Source organism: Xenopus tropicalis, chromosome 8 (genome assembly GCF_000004195.4).
Source record: "Xenopus tropicalis strain Nigerian chromosome 8, UCB_Xtro_10.0, whole genome shotgun sequence".
NCBI lineage: Eukaryota > Metazoa > Chordata > Amphibia > Anura > Pipidae > Xenopus > Xenopus tropicalis.
The window spans coordinates 35,571,768-35,587,122 of NC_030684.2; positions in this window are offsets into that span (position 1 = coordinate 35,571,768).

Sequence of the window (15,355 nt, forward strand, 5' to 3'; positions counted from 1 at the left end):
ATTGCATAACACTTTAGCAATGCTTTGTACTATAGAAGCTGGAGAGTGTGTCATCACCCCAGGGACTGACCCAGCAAGCACTGGAAATGGTGCCTGCCCAGATTCATGAAAGTAATACAGCACATAAAAGGGGAACTGTGGGAATAAAAATGAAGTGATAACTATATATAATGCTTATTTAAACACAGTGCTTTAATAGCACAGTGACTTCCCTTGTATGACTCAAAATTTGGAAATAATGCCTCTGCAACTCAAAATGAACCAAAATTTACGTAGTGCATTTCTATACAGATTCATACAGATTTCTGTATGAATATTTTGTTTTCTACGAACGCATCAGCCTTCTAGTGTTGGCATAGCATGGTAATCCCTTTTCAAATTGGAACCCTACATTTCATGGTGAGTTAAAAATGTTAAGCACATAGGAGATGTTACAAGTGAACATGGCCTAGAAGCAGCAAGTGGAAATGGCCTAGAACTTTGTACAAGAGCCATTGAACAAAGGGGATATTTACAAAGGCGTGTAAAAATTGTTATGCCAATAGGAAACAGAGTCAAGTTGCAAAGTGCATAACACAGGCACTATCTGCATGTTTTTTGTATTTAGCTTTATGCCTTTCTTTAAATTTTTGTTTGTCTTTGCACTCCAAAATGAAGCACAGAGATTTGTATTTTGTCTATAAATAGAGCACCTTTTCATGAATGATGGGTGCAGGGTGGCATGTAAGCGCTCATTAAGTCATGTTAGCTAGCCCAGGCCACAGTGGCGCCCTATAGCAGGCAGTAAGGATAGGACTGTGTTGTCCCACCAGCACTACACTCTGCAGAGCACAAATGCTTTATAAATAAGCACTATGGGGCTACCTTTGCACTCCTTACCCCTACTATAAAACCAGTAAAATAAGTGGCCTTTTTACACTTTTGTTCTTACACAGTACAGGTATGGGATCCGTTATCCGGAAACCCATTATCCAGAAAGCTTCCAATTACGGAAAGCCTGTCTCCCATAGACTCTATTTTAATGAAATAATTCAGATTTTTTTCTCTGTAATAATAAAACCGTATCTTGTATTCAATACCAACTAAGATATAATGGATCCCTATTGGAGGCAAAACAATCTTATTGGGTTTAATTAATGTTTTATTGTTTTTTTAGTAGACTTAAGGTATGGAGATCCAAATTATGGAAATCCGGAATACCCTTGGTTCCGTGCATTCTGGATAATGGGTCCTATACCTGTGCCACATATACCGCAGTAGCCCCCATATGTAACAAAAGGCGCTAACCCACACATGTAATAAAAGACACTGTTTGCTTTAGTAGCAGTAACCCATAGCAACCAATAAGATGTTTGCTTTTAAAAAGGTGACCAGTAAATTCTACCTGCTGATTGTTTGCGATGGGTTACTGCTCCTGGGCAAACCTAGCACCTTTTATTACATAACCCCTGCTCTGGTGCAGTAACTCATATCAACCAATAAGATTTTAAACAGGTGACCAGAAAATGCTACTTGCTAATAGGTTGGCAATAGGCAATAAGAACAGTAGCAAACTTTGCGATTTACATTACATAACCCCCAATGCCTGTCGTAACTTAAGCTGGCCATACACGCACCTCGTTTCGTACGATATTCTGTGCGTGTATGGCATGTCCGCGAGTCGACCCATATCGCAGGAAGCTGCTGATATTGGACGACTCGCCGATCGGCCAGGTTAGAAAATTTTGATCGGGCGCCATAGAAGGCGCCTGAGCAAAATCTGCCGTCAGGGCTGAATCGGCAGAAGGAGGGAGAAATCCTATTGTTTCTACCTCCTTATCTGCTGTTTCAGCCCTGACGGTGTGTGGCGGATCTGACGATGTTTCGTGCGACCGATGGTCGCACGAAACATCGTCAGATCGCTACGTGTTTGGCCAGCTTTACTGATGTCATTGGGCTCATTTGGTGGCATATAAGTTCTTTTGTGAAAAGTGATGTAAAACCACATGTAAACAGTGTGGCACTCGACTCCGGTTATTCACGGCTCCAAGCCAATGTATTCTGTTACAGTTTTACTGTCATTGAATTGTATTAAGTAAATATCAATTAGCTTTATACGGCATTAAAGTGATAACGTTTGGGCATATATAGGTGTCGATTTTACACACCATTTTAACTTCATCCCCTGTTATTTTACATTTAGCAAAAGGTTGTTTTTCATTGTCCTTTTAAGGCTAATTTTTTATATTTAATACTGTTTTTTAATTATAAAACACGTTATACATTGCTGTTCACACTATAGGAATCCCAACAACATGACAATCCAGTTTTCTATTTTGTGGCACAGAAAGTTTAAAGGACATGTAACCCCACCCCCTCACACACACGAAATTTTTTATTAAATATTTTTTTAAAATACCCGCCATTCTTGTTGGTCAAAGGTTAATAGTAAAGGTGGCCACACATATGGCGATTTCCGATATTTCGTGTGACCGTCGCACGAAAGATTGTACAACCGGCCACTAACCGTTCAGGGCTGAAACGGCAGATAAGGAGGTACAAACAATAGGATTTCTACCTCCTTCTGCCGATTCAGCCCTGACGGCAGATTTTGGTCAGGCGCCTTCTATGGCGCCCGATCAAAATTTTTTAACTGGCCCGATCGGTGAGTCGACCGATATCAGCAGCCTCCTGCGATATTGGTCGACTCGAGGTTTCGTACGATATTATTGGTGCGTGTATGGCCAGCTTAAGGCTGCAGCATCTCCTTAATCACTTGGGATTCCTTCTAACTCACTGGACTCCCCTCCCTTAGGAACTGACTTTGGCTCTTGGCTAGAGATGTAGCGAACTGTTCGCCGGCGAACTAATTCGCGCGAACATCGAGTGTTCGCAAGTCCGCAAATTCGCGAACTTTCGGCGATGTTCGCCATTTTGGGTTCACCGCGGTTTTTTTTGGGCATTATTTTTTGGCGTTTTTTTTTGCGTTATTTTTTGCCGGTTTTTTTTTTGGCGGTTTTTTTTGCCGTTTTTTTTACAAAGTATTTTTCAGAGAAATTTTTGCTTGATCCCCCTCCTGCATGCCACTGTCCAGGTCGTGGCACCCTTTAAACAACTTTAAAATCAGTTTTCTGGCCAGAAATGGCTTTTCTAGGTTTTAAAGTTCGCCATTGAAGTCTATGGGGTTCGCAAAGTTCGCGAATATTCGCGAGTTTTGCCGAAAGTCCGCGAACGGGTCCGCGAACATTTTTGGCGATGTTCGCTACATCCCTACTCTTGGCTACTGAGCATGCTCAGTTCCTTTCAACTCAGGTTACCAAACACACCCTCCAGTTTAGCAGCCAGTGAAGACATGGCAATGTGGTTTCCATAGAAACAGTGCTCTAGCTGTGCACTCTGCTGGAGAAACATGTTTTTTTCTCCTAACCTCCTCTACTGAGCTCAGTTTAACCATTTCAGGGCACAATCCAAGCAGGACTTTCCATCAAAGTAAGTTCTGCCTGTGTAAGCCTGCATTTTTGATTGCATGAACTTCACAGAGCACATGCAATGTTTGCAGATGTAAATGTCACTGAAGATGTGTGAGAGGGAAAATGGCCGCCAGGTGAAAGCTGCTATTTGTTTTAGGAAAATGTGATGGTGCTGGCGAACGGAGGGAATATATGCAATACAAATGGTGTGGTTTGGGTGGAGGACAGGTGCCCAACTTACAACTGTACATGGTAGGAAATGTAGGATTTACATGTCCTTTTAATGACTTTTCAAATGCCAGTGTTTCTTGCAAACTGAAAATGAATACAAGTATATTTATTTATTTACTGTATAACTGAATAAATTAAAATTTTTGACTGTTTCGACTGTTTGACTGCACTATTTATTAACAAGAGACAGACAGATTTTTACTTTGACTTAATAAAATATTTTTCTATTTATCAACTGTCGTTGCTCCTGGAATTTTTATTGTACTTGTAACAGGCATCAGAATTAACACGGTCAACAGCTGGAGGATTTCTTGCACACATTTTTACTTTGTGGAGCAATATCAAGAGTATTTCATTAAAGGAGAAGGAATGTAATTTTGGCGTTTTACTGCCAATAGATTCGCCATATTAGTGCCACCTTGAACACTATATTTATTCTGCAGAAAACATTACCATACCTCAGTAAACAGCCCTAGAAGCTGTCTCTTTTTGTTTAAGATTGCAGCTGCCATATTAGCTTGGTCTTCATAGCTTCCTGCTTCTAGTCTAGCTCAGATTACACATTCCTAAGGGAGGGGGGAGTGAGTTGTATGAATTATTATGGGAGGGAGAGAGGAAAGAACTGCGCAGACTCTGGCCCCGGTAATAAAGGATTTTTCTGAGAGAGGGCAGATACCCCAAGAGCATGTTTACAAAAAAGGAGACAAATCCTGTGTTTCTTTTGATAGAGGACTCAGTGCAGCATTTCTGTGAGTGCTTATGGCTGTATTTACATAGGCCTTTCTAAAAAAGCTTACGTAGTTTTTACCTTTCCTTCTCCTTTAAGATTTTTTTTATAAGCAAAGCTTTGCACTTGCCTATTAAACTTTCCTTATAAGGAAATAAAGAGAAAACAGAATCTAATGATATCATTATTTTGGCTAAACTGAATGGTAGCTAAGGATGATATACACAGACATAAAACAAATATATCCAGTTATTTGACTAAGATGGCTTACCATCTAATATCTTAGGAGTTTTATGGAGTACCTTTTGTGTCCTGTGATGTTGAAAAGTCACGGATAGACTTTTGATGGGCTAGGCGATACACATCTTAAAGGTGTATAGGTGACTATTTTAATTGCCTGGTACTATTTACACAGGAGCAGGGCCAGAACTAGAGCTAGGCAGAAAAGGCAGCTGCCTCGGGCACAAGTACATCTTGGCTCTGGCTGAATGGAATGTAATAAAGCCATTTTGCAGTACCCTAGGCTGTTGAATATGTTGTAGCTTTATATATATATATATATATACATTATATTAATAATAATAATAATCTAATAAAGGGGAACATCAGAAAGCTTAATGCAACTTTTCCCGATGCCTTCCTGCACTCTATCGCTGTCTAGAATGAAAAATGCACATGAAGTAATCCCAAGGGCATGGCAGATACTATCAATGCAGTTCTGCACATTGTTTGGGTTTGCACATACCTGGTGAAAGGAAGTTGAACTTCCTGAAATGTTACACAATAGGAGATAATTATGGGAGCCCCATGTGTCATTGCTTCATATTGCAGCTGGATAGAAGCATACGGCACGTAGCTGTGCCTTGAAATACACACTCAATGTGTTCAAGAAAGGAAGACTTGTTTGTTTAGCATTCAAGTAAAATGTTTATGGCCAAGAGATAAAATAGTCAGGGAAGTGTGACTCTAAAGTGTATATAAAGCCTTATGGCTACAATTCAAAAAGAATATTAACTGTTTAACATAAGTGGTGTAACAGCTTTAAAGTATAGAGTAGAGGGTATTTATGCAGGCCCGGATTTGTGGCGAGGCCACAAAGGCCCGGGCCTAGGGCGGCAAACATTTAGGGGCGGCATGCCGCCCCGCCGCACCGAAGTTCTGCTCCCATACGGAGCAGCGGGGACCTCTCCCCGCTGCTCCGTATGTGTTCATATCGGCGCCCGCAAAAATGCGCATGCGTGCGCTGGGGGGGGGTGAGTTGCGCATGCGTGCTCTGGGCGAGTTGCGCATGCGCGGGGGGTGGCTGCGTTGGGTGGCCTCCGGGCGCTCGGATTTTAAATCCGGCGCTGTATTTATGCAGTGCAGAGCAGGGTGCAAAGTGCACAAAATGAGAGAAGATACGGGATAGAGTTTATCAGTTTTGGTGACAAGAACAGTTATCTGAAAACTGAGTTGTAAATAAGGGTTTATAAGGGTCAATATTGTAATGTTTACTAATTTGATTAATTTCACTGGTTTATGCTAGAAATGCCTTTTTATTAAGCTTCAAGAAAGATGTTCTTCATTCTCCCATCGGAAATAATGGGATTCTACTAGTCCTTTAGCTACAGTAAATTGAACTCCTTTATAAACAGAGCAGAATGGCAACATTACCTTTCTATAAAGGGGGACTTTTCATCTTATACACACTGCTGTTAGAAAAGTATGTTCCCCTTTCAATTTAAAAATTCCTCCAGGCTAAAAGACTGTCCTAGCTGCCAGTGCACTTTGTCATTTTAGTGCAATAAGATGCAGACTGAATATGGGGACTATGGGGACTGCCCTAAGGGTTATCACTTAACCACTTATTATATGCATTTTTCTGTGCTTGGTAACATACCATAGTTAAATAGTAATTTAAGGTAAAAAAAAAGATACAGGTAAATCAAGTTTAACCTTCTGGTGTAAATGAAACCTTACTAACTACTAGCTGATGTAATGGAGGGTGGAAATCCCAGCTGACGGGATGGGGAGAACATAGTAAAATAGTCATTTAAGATGAAAAAAGACACGAACATCAAGTTCAACCTTTTGGTCTTAATGAAACCTGACTGAATGAAACTACTAGCTGATGTAAAGGAGAACATGACTATAAGAGAACAATCAACCCAGTCTCTGGATCAACTATGTACTAAAAGCTAATTCGATAACCTTTATTTTCTTACTTGTTTAAAAGCTACTCTGCCCTTCTTGAAGCTATCTAATGTATCTGCCAGTACGACTAATTCAGGGAGGGAATTCCACAACTTCACAACTTTCACTGTATAAAAACCTTTTTCAAATACTGTATATTGATGGACCCTCCTGTTTAATCTCAGTTGGTACCATCATCTCTGCTTAAGGGACCAACTGGTGAATAAAGCATCACAGAGTAGGGCACTCTATCAAGGTCTGGTAATCTTTGCAGCAGACTAGTGATGAGCAAATCTGTTCCGTTTCGTTTCGCCGAAAAAATTCTTGAATCTTTCAAAAGATCCGCGAAACGGCGAAAATGTTGTGCGGCAAAAAAATTGTCGCCCCGCGACTATTCTTTTGTCGCCCGTGGCTATTATTTTGTCGCCCACGGCTATTATTTTGTCGCACGGCTATTCTTTTGTCGCCCATGGCTATTATTTTGTCGCCCGCGGCTATTGTTTTGTCGCACGGCTATTCTTTTGTCGCCCGCGCCTATTATTTTGTCGCCCACGGCTATTATTTTGTCGCACGGTTATTCTTTTGTTGCCCGCAGCTCTTATTTCTTTGCACGGCTATTCTTTTGACACCCGCGACTATTCTTTTTTGACACCGGTGACAATTTTTGGACGTGCAGCGAATTTTTTCGCCGCGAATCCATGCCTGGCGAAACATTTCGCCCATCACTACAGCAGACCCAAGGAATCCTTCATAGTATGAAGTAGAAAGTGAAGTCACCTCTGTCATAAAAGTTGATGCTACAGGATTTATTATTATTAAATTCTGATGCAAACTGTACTTCTGCGCTGCCATGTGATAGCAATTTGAATTAATTACTGATCAGCCTTGTACTGTGACTTTTCAATTCTATGGCTACGGTGTATTGGAAGTTGGCCCCTAAACTTAGGTGATGGACAGCAGAAGAGAGCATTTCCTGTGAATTAGAAGAAAAGAATATAGGGAGCTACTGGGGTATCTTCCCTGCTAAAGAACCATGGTTCCTTTGGTTACTTTGCTTTGCTTCTTTATTAAGCTTTAGTTCTCCTTTAAAGCTTTAAAGGTTACTAGAGAGAGAAGTGATGTGTTAGTACAGATACATTATTGAAATGTTAGTAGATTTATACCAACTTATACATCAAATTTCACAGTAAAGGGACTATTTTTGCCATAAGCGATTAATTTGCCATTATTCAAAGCCAGCACTGAAAAAAAGAAGAGGTACCGTATATACTTGAGTATAAGCCGATCCGAATATAAGCCGAGGTACCTAATTTTACCTAAGAAAACTGGAAAAACGTATTGACTCGAGTATAAGCCTAGGGTGGGATATGCAGCAGCTACTGCTAAATTTCAATAATCAAAATAAATACCAATAAAATTAAATTAAATGAGGCATCAGTGGGGTATATGTTTCTAAATATTTTTGCAAATAAAAACAGTAAACTAGCTCTGTAAGTGGAGAAGAAGGTCAACAAAACAATATGGTATCAACAATGATGCCTGAAGAGTACTACCCCCCAGCTCAATCAGCAACCAAGCTAAAACACAAAGAGTTAAAATCCTTCAAAACTATGGTTTATATAGAATATAAAGTGCAATGTATAGTGCAGAATAGGACAGGTGAGGATGGTAGATGAAGATTAATTTGGGAGCGGGCCAGGGCACTGGAGGGTCTGGTTGCGGTTGGCCACATTTGCACACAAATGACAGAAGGTGCTAGTCTGGAGGGACCCATGGCACCCGACTCAAGTGACAGTCCTACCGAGGGTGAATTTTTCAGCACATTTTGGGTGCTGAAAAACTAGGCTTATACTTGAGTATATACAGTAAATTATGTAGAAATAAGGAAGCAATCTCCTTGCATTATTCACACCTGATGGTGCCATTGTGTACAATCCTTTCACAGCAACCAGTTACTTTCCTCCAATATACACCATCTTCAAATCAAAGCAATGGAAACTGGGGTATTAGTGTTTGAATTGGTTTTGTAATGCCATATGTAACTCCTATGCTCCCGAATCCTTAGCTTAACCTTTATAGTGGTTTGACCAAAATATCCTAAAACCACTCACACATTTGTATTGGAAAACCACAAAGATGGAGTGATAATGATATTGGATCAGACCCAATTCTATCACCTGGAGACACCCACTGGGGGGAATGGGGGTAGGACTGCCACCAGGAATACAAGGGAGGTGCTTTGAACCTTAGTAAGGAGGATGGTGGGTGCAGGATCACCTAGGTCTGTAGTGGTTAAGTTACATTACTGTTCCCATTGTTGTCAACAATAAACACCTTGTGGCACATAGGGAGTATTATCATTTCTTGTAACAATGATCAAAATCTGGTGTCATACCATTGAGTAAAAAATGCAGTTGCTATTTGAAAATACAATATTAGTTATTAGTGAAGCCATTGTGCAACATGTTTGGCACTAACTGGAGACATAACTAAGGACACAGAGCTTCTTGTATCACATTTGATGAGAAATTTCCCACGAGAAGAGGAATTAGTCTAGAAATTAAAAACTCTTTTGCCATCGCTCTCATGCAGTTGCATCAGTTTGAAACATTTCTCACTTAAAAAGGAAGCAGTGCAATGAACGATATAATCCATAACAGGTTAGATGGGGGATTACATATTAACAAGCCCACATAGATTTCTATGTTCATGTGCCTATTGCGTATTTTTTCTTTTATCATTTTGAACTTACTGTCACATGGAGTAATTATATACAGTCAACATTTCTGATGACTATATTTTCCCAAGGTTTTAGGCATTTCCTGTAAATTGGATGATATAATAACAAGTTCTCACTTGGGATTCCTCCCAAAACTTCCAATAATGTTATTAGTGACTCATTATGACACCACCACATAACTACAGCAAGTTTCTTATCTACTGACAACATACATCTGTATATTATCAGTGCACTGTAGGGAATTACTGGGAGCAAATATATCATCTGATTTAACAACTTCAGCTTACAAACAGATGCCACCATCCATCATCAAAATCCTATTACTGTATGCTTACTGATTTCCTCTCTTAGTTTCTTGGACTTTATCCAGCTGTAGCAATTTGATAGGTCATTCGTTTCTTACTTCCTATTTAGCAGCAACAAGTGAACAGACTAATCTTGAGTACTTGGCAAGCTTAATTCAGTTTCAGCTGGGCCATGTTATCTGATTTTTTCTGACTCACTTTCATCTGGTATGGTACCTATTGACCAGAGGAAAGCAATTTTAGCTTTTTAGTTTGACATCTGTGGAGGGCAAGTTATTTATTGTTTGTTATAAGATCACATTCAACCATGGCACAAAAGTAATTGGTTTTTATGCTGAAGTTAGTACAAAGTTTGTATGTGGGGTTACAATAGGTATGATCTAGTTAGATTTTGCCATTCAGTGCCACAGACTGCTTTCTAAACTAAGGTCTGTTGGTCTTAGTGAAGTTGTTTGTACATGGATAGGAAACTGGCTACAGGATCGGGTATAGAGTGTGGTTGTCAATAGTACAGTCTATTTGTAGTAGGGTTCTTAGTGGGGTCTCACAAGGTTCTGCATTGCTTTTCATAACTTGGGGTAATCATTGTAAATAATGTATCAGTGTTTGCAAGGTGATTACGAAGGGATTTGGACAAACTGGCAATCTGGGTGGCTGATAAATATTAGGCCATGCATCTGGGATTTAAAAAATATGCAAGGTACCTATACCCTTAATGGGATTACATAAATCATTGATGGAGAAGGACCTGGGGTGCTTGGGGAAAATAATAAAGTCCAAAATAAGGGCAACTAAGATGGAGAAGAGGTGCTTAAGTGGTGATATGATAACTATGTATAAATATATAAGGGGATCATATAATAATCTCTCAAATGTTTTATTTACCAGTAAGCCCTTCCATTCAAATTAGAAGAAAAGAGGTTTCAGCTTTATATTCTGAGCTTGTTTTTTACAGTAAAAACTGAAAAGTTTGGAATTCACGCCCTCATTAGGTATTTTGAAGAAAGGGTTGGATTGCTTCTTGTTTATGGAGAAAATACAGTGTTCATTTTTTGTAGGAAGTTGATCCCGTGATTCATCCAGTTGCCATGTTGGAGCCCGGAAAGGATTGTGTTCCTACTATGAGGCAAACTGGGAGAAATAGAATTAATCTTGTAATTATGTATTTGGAAATAGCTTAGAAATGAATTCCCAATGCTATGCAAAAACACAGTGTTTGGGTGGAGATCACAATTAATATTAAAAACAAAGTGAGGCAAATCCCACAGAAACTGTTAATGGTCTAAGGAATATGATGTGGTAACATTGTCAGTAAGTCTGGGCTAGTTCTTTAATGATTTCTAAAATGGCCATTCACCAATCCAATAGACAACCACGAAGGGCCATGATTTTGCAATTATTTCCAAATTAAACTTCCAAAATGCCTGTTTTCCCTATTCTTTTGGCATCAGTGTTTCCTGTGTGCCACACAGTGCCATATAGTATATAGAACACATCAAAGGCTTCAAAACATTCTATAAATAAACCTTAATCCCTTGTACTCATTATGTTAAATAATTTCCTATTTTTGGTTTAGATTTACATAACAGTTTCACATTAATATGGTTTGCACACATCTTAAGAAATCCGAAACCTTTTTTTTCTTTTTTAATCCTTTGACTTGATTTTCTTACACTGAGGAAACTGACATGAGAGGTTTTCTTTAGATGAATACCTAAACAGCTGTATGTTTATGATTTATTCAGTTTAAAAACATAAAATGTACTGCAGTGCGCAAAGTACAGTTTTAGACACTAAGGGGCACATTTACTAAGCAATTTTGAGAAAAGTTGTTTTTTTTTTTCTTCTAATTTTGAGATTTACGAATGGGTTTTGGCCAGTTCTCGTTTTTTCTGATATTGTTTCTCGAAAAATTCAAGTTTTCCGAAAGTAACTCCCATAATTCGGGATTTATTAATCAAACTTCGTCAGGTCCGATCTGTCGAGTACCATTGAGTCCTATGGAGGCTTAGAATAGTAGATGAATAGAATAGTCAGTGACAGCCTGTCCTTCAAGGACTTCTCCTTGAAACTGGGTGAAACAGAAAACAATGAGGGATTAACTTCTACTAAAAGCCTGGGGAAACAGAAAACAATGAGGGGATTCCCTCATTGTTTTCTGTTTCCCCGGGTTTTAAAAATAAATTAATCCCCTCATTGTTTTCTGTTTCACCCAGTTTCAAGGAGAAGTTAATCCCCTTATTGTTTTCTGTTTCACCCAGTTTAAAGTAGAAGTAAATCCCCTGTTTCACAGATTTTCAAAGGGAAGTAAATTTCCTCATTGTTTTCTTTCTCACGCATTTTCAAAGGGAAGTTAATTCCCTTGAAATCTTTAAATCGTTGTTTTATTTTTCCCCCAGTTTCAGGTTAAACTTAGACACATTATTGTTTTCCAAGAATGAGTGCCAATGCTCCTAAAATGGCCGCTGGAGCAATTCCTGTTTGGGAAAAAAGGACTCATGGAAATGAACTTCCGTTTAAAATTTTTTGAATTCGAACAACACTTTCAGCTCGGAAAATTCGGGATTGTTAAGCATTATCGTGACATTTTATAAATACAACAATAACCAAGTAGTGATGGGCGAAATGTTTCGCCAGGCATGAATTTGCAGCGAATTTCCGTGTTTCGCCATTGGTGGATTGTTTCGTGAAATGGATGAAAAAATTTGCTGCGGAAAAATTTGCTGCACGTCCAAAAATTGTCGCTCGCGTTGAAAAAATAGCCGCGGGTGACAAAAGAATAGCCACGGGCGACAAAACAATAGCCGCGGGTGACAAAAGAATAGCCGCGTGACAAAAGAATAGCTGGGCGACAAAAGAATAGCCACGTGACAAAAGAATAGCCGCGGGGTACAAAAGAATAGCCGCATGACAAAAGAATAGCCGCGTGACAAAAGAATAGCCGCGGGCGACAAAAGAATAGCCGGGCGACAAAAAATAGCCGCGGGCGACAAATTTTTTTTGACTCGCGACATTTTCGCCATTTCGCGAATTTTTCACTGATTCGCAAATCTTTTGAAAGATTCGCAAATTTTTCAGCGAAGCAAAACGGGACAGATTCGCTCATCACTATAACCGAGTTTAATTCTAAATCATACCATGTCCAGTTTATATGACTTTCAAGGTTAGAAAAAAAGCTAATTTTAGTAATTCAGCTCCTAAGTCAATAGAATGCAGTGTTGTTTTCCCATAATTCCAGCGTAATTGTAGTTGTGACACATGTGTGGTCTGTTACAATTTTGCTGTTAGCATTATTTTCTAGAGGTCTGAATCAAAATTACGTTAGTGCCCACTCTTAAGGTGCAAGTCTAGTGTACCTATTGACAATGGGCACTTTGGGAACCCTGGAGCAATTACAGCAATACCTACATGACTATACATGCCTAACGGGTGCCCAGGGGGCAGCTGTTGGGACAAGCATAAACTAGGCATACTTGGAGCTGTAGGCTATTTATATGTGTCCCTGATGACATCAGTTTGGGGAATACAAAAGTGCTGCAAATTCGGTGAAATGTGATTCCCTCATTTCGCTTCTGCTTTTTACATTTATTTTGATATAGAGAGAAAAGAACTGCACATATTCTGGCAGAGTTTGAAACTAATAGTATCTAAAAATCCCCTGTCATCAATGAGATTTTGGCTGCTCACAATATGAATCTTCAACGTTGGGAAAAAAAAAGAATGGCCAATGGGTACAGAGACAGTCCAGAGCTTATTCACCTAAAACAGATTTACCCTAACTGGAAACATGTTCTTGGAAAGTTAGTTCACAGTTGAAATAACAAAATAAAGACACATTATACATGTCAGACAGGGGAGTACCAGTCCAAAACCATTGGAGGTGGGTTCTTGAAACCCAGGAAACAAATCATGCAAGAGATGTTTGAGTTTTTTTACAAGCAAGGCACCTCCTTTTTGTGTTGCAATCTGCCTGTTTAGTTTTGTTGACGTATATGCAAGCGTGTTACAAAAATGACATGTATTTTTATGCTCTTCACTTGGTTTATTACATGGTTATTAAAGCATTTGATACTTATTAAAACCAGATAATGCAACCACAGATAAACCCAGAGTAAAGCTGCTTATAATTGGAAAGCACATATATAAATAATAAATAATGGCACAGCATTATTTCCCGTAAGGAAACCATTACCACTGTGCTGTAGTTTTGCTCTGTACTCCATACTAAAGTATTTACAGAACAATTCAAATCATGTATGCAAAAGGACATCTTGAAAATTGCACATCACAGAGCTCCAGATGTTTCCAATTGGTATTGTAGCTATTGTGTGGTGCAATAGTTTGAAAAATGTGCTGGATACTTTTTCAGCAAGTAAGAATACATGTCTACTGGAATTACAAATCATTGTACAATGTTGACTCCTGGTCCATTTGCCACTTTAAAGTTAGGAAGGAGTTTATATCAAAAATGGCAAATGAACTAGCTCTTGAATTGACATTGTAAACCTTTTTTTACTCACTATGGTACATCAGAATTCTGTTACAGTGATATTCAGTCTCTACCCCTATTCCTGTCACTTATGGTCTTCATTCTGTTTGGCCTCCTGGTCCCACTTCACTTTTCCCTGGACCAAAGAGCTGCACTTTACTTGTATTGTTTTGCTGCTATGACAGCATCTCATTCTTTTTTGTATAAGGGGTCTTTCTGTAATTTGGATTGGATATTAGAACTTAATTAAGAGAAGGAAAGGTAAAAACTAAGTAAGCTTTATAAAAAGGTCTATGTAAATAAAGCCATAAGCACTCACAGAAACGCTGCACTGAGTCCTCTTTCACAGGATTTCTTGTCTTCTGTTTTGGGAACATGTTCTTCAGTATCGGACTTCCTCTCTTTTAGGGCTCCTTTAGGTTTGGGGCTTGAATCTGCTCAGTTCTCTCCTCTCTCCCTCTCCTCCTCCCTTCTCCTGCTCCCCCTTCCCATAAGAATCCATAAGAACTCACTTCCCCCACCCTTAGGAATGTGTGATCTGAGCTTCCAATGGCTATAACTGCAGCAGGAAGCTACCAAGACCAAGCTTAAATGGCAGCTGCTATCAGAGAGAGCTTATAGGGCTCTTTACTCAGGTATAGTAAAGCTTTCTGCTTAATAAATATAATGTTCTAGTTGGCACTTATGTGGCAAATCTATTGGCAATAAAATGCCAAAATGACTTTCCTTTTCCTTTAAGTCCGCTAAAAATCATTGCAACAATAAATAAACCAGATACAAATTTTTGCCACCACTATGGATGTATACAGCTTAGTTTAGATCAAGTACAAGCTCCTGTATTTCTATACAGATAAAGGAAATCAAATAAAAATTAGAATTAGAATGATTTGCTTTATATGGAATCTATGGGAAATGGCCTTCCTGCTTTCTGGGTAACATGTTTCCTGATAGTAGGTTTTATACCTGTACATAGTAACGTAATAGATGAGTTTGAAAAAGACACACATCCAGAGAGTTCAGCCTTTGTGCCTAAATGAAACCAGCCTAACTGCTAGCTGGCCAAGAAGGTGAAAAAACTCATCTCATAGCAAACTGCCTCAGAGGGGTAAAACAAAAATCCTTCCTGACTCCAATAACCAGTCCCTGGATCAGCTTTGTACTAAGCATTCATTTCAGTTTCAGTTTGAAGTTCCCTTTGTAGTTTATCAGTTACTGGCACTTTGGCACTCTAAGCACATAACT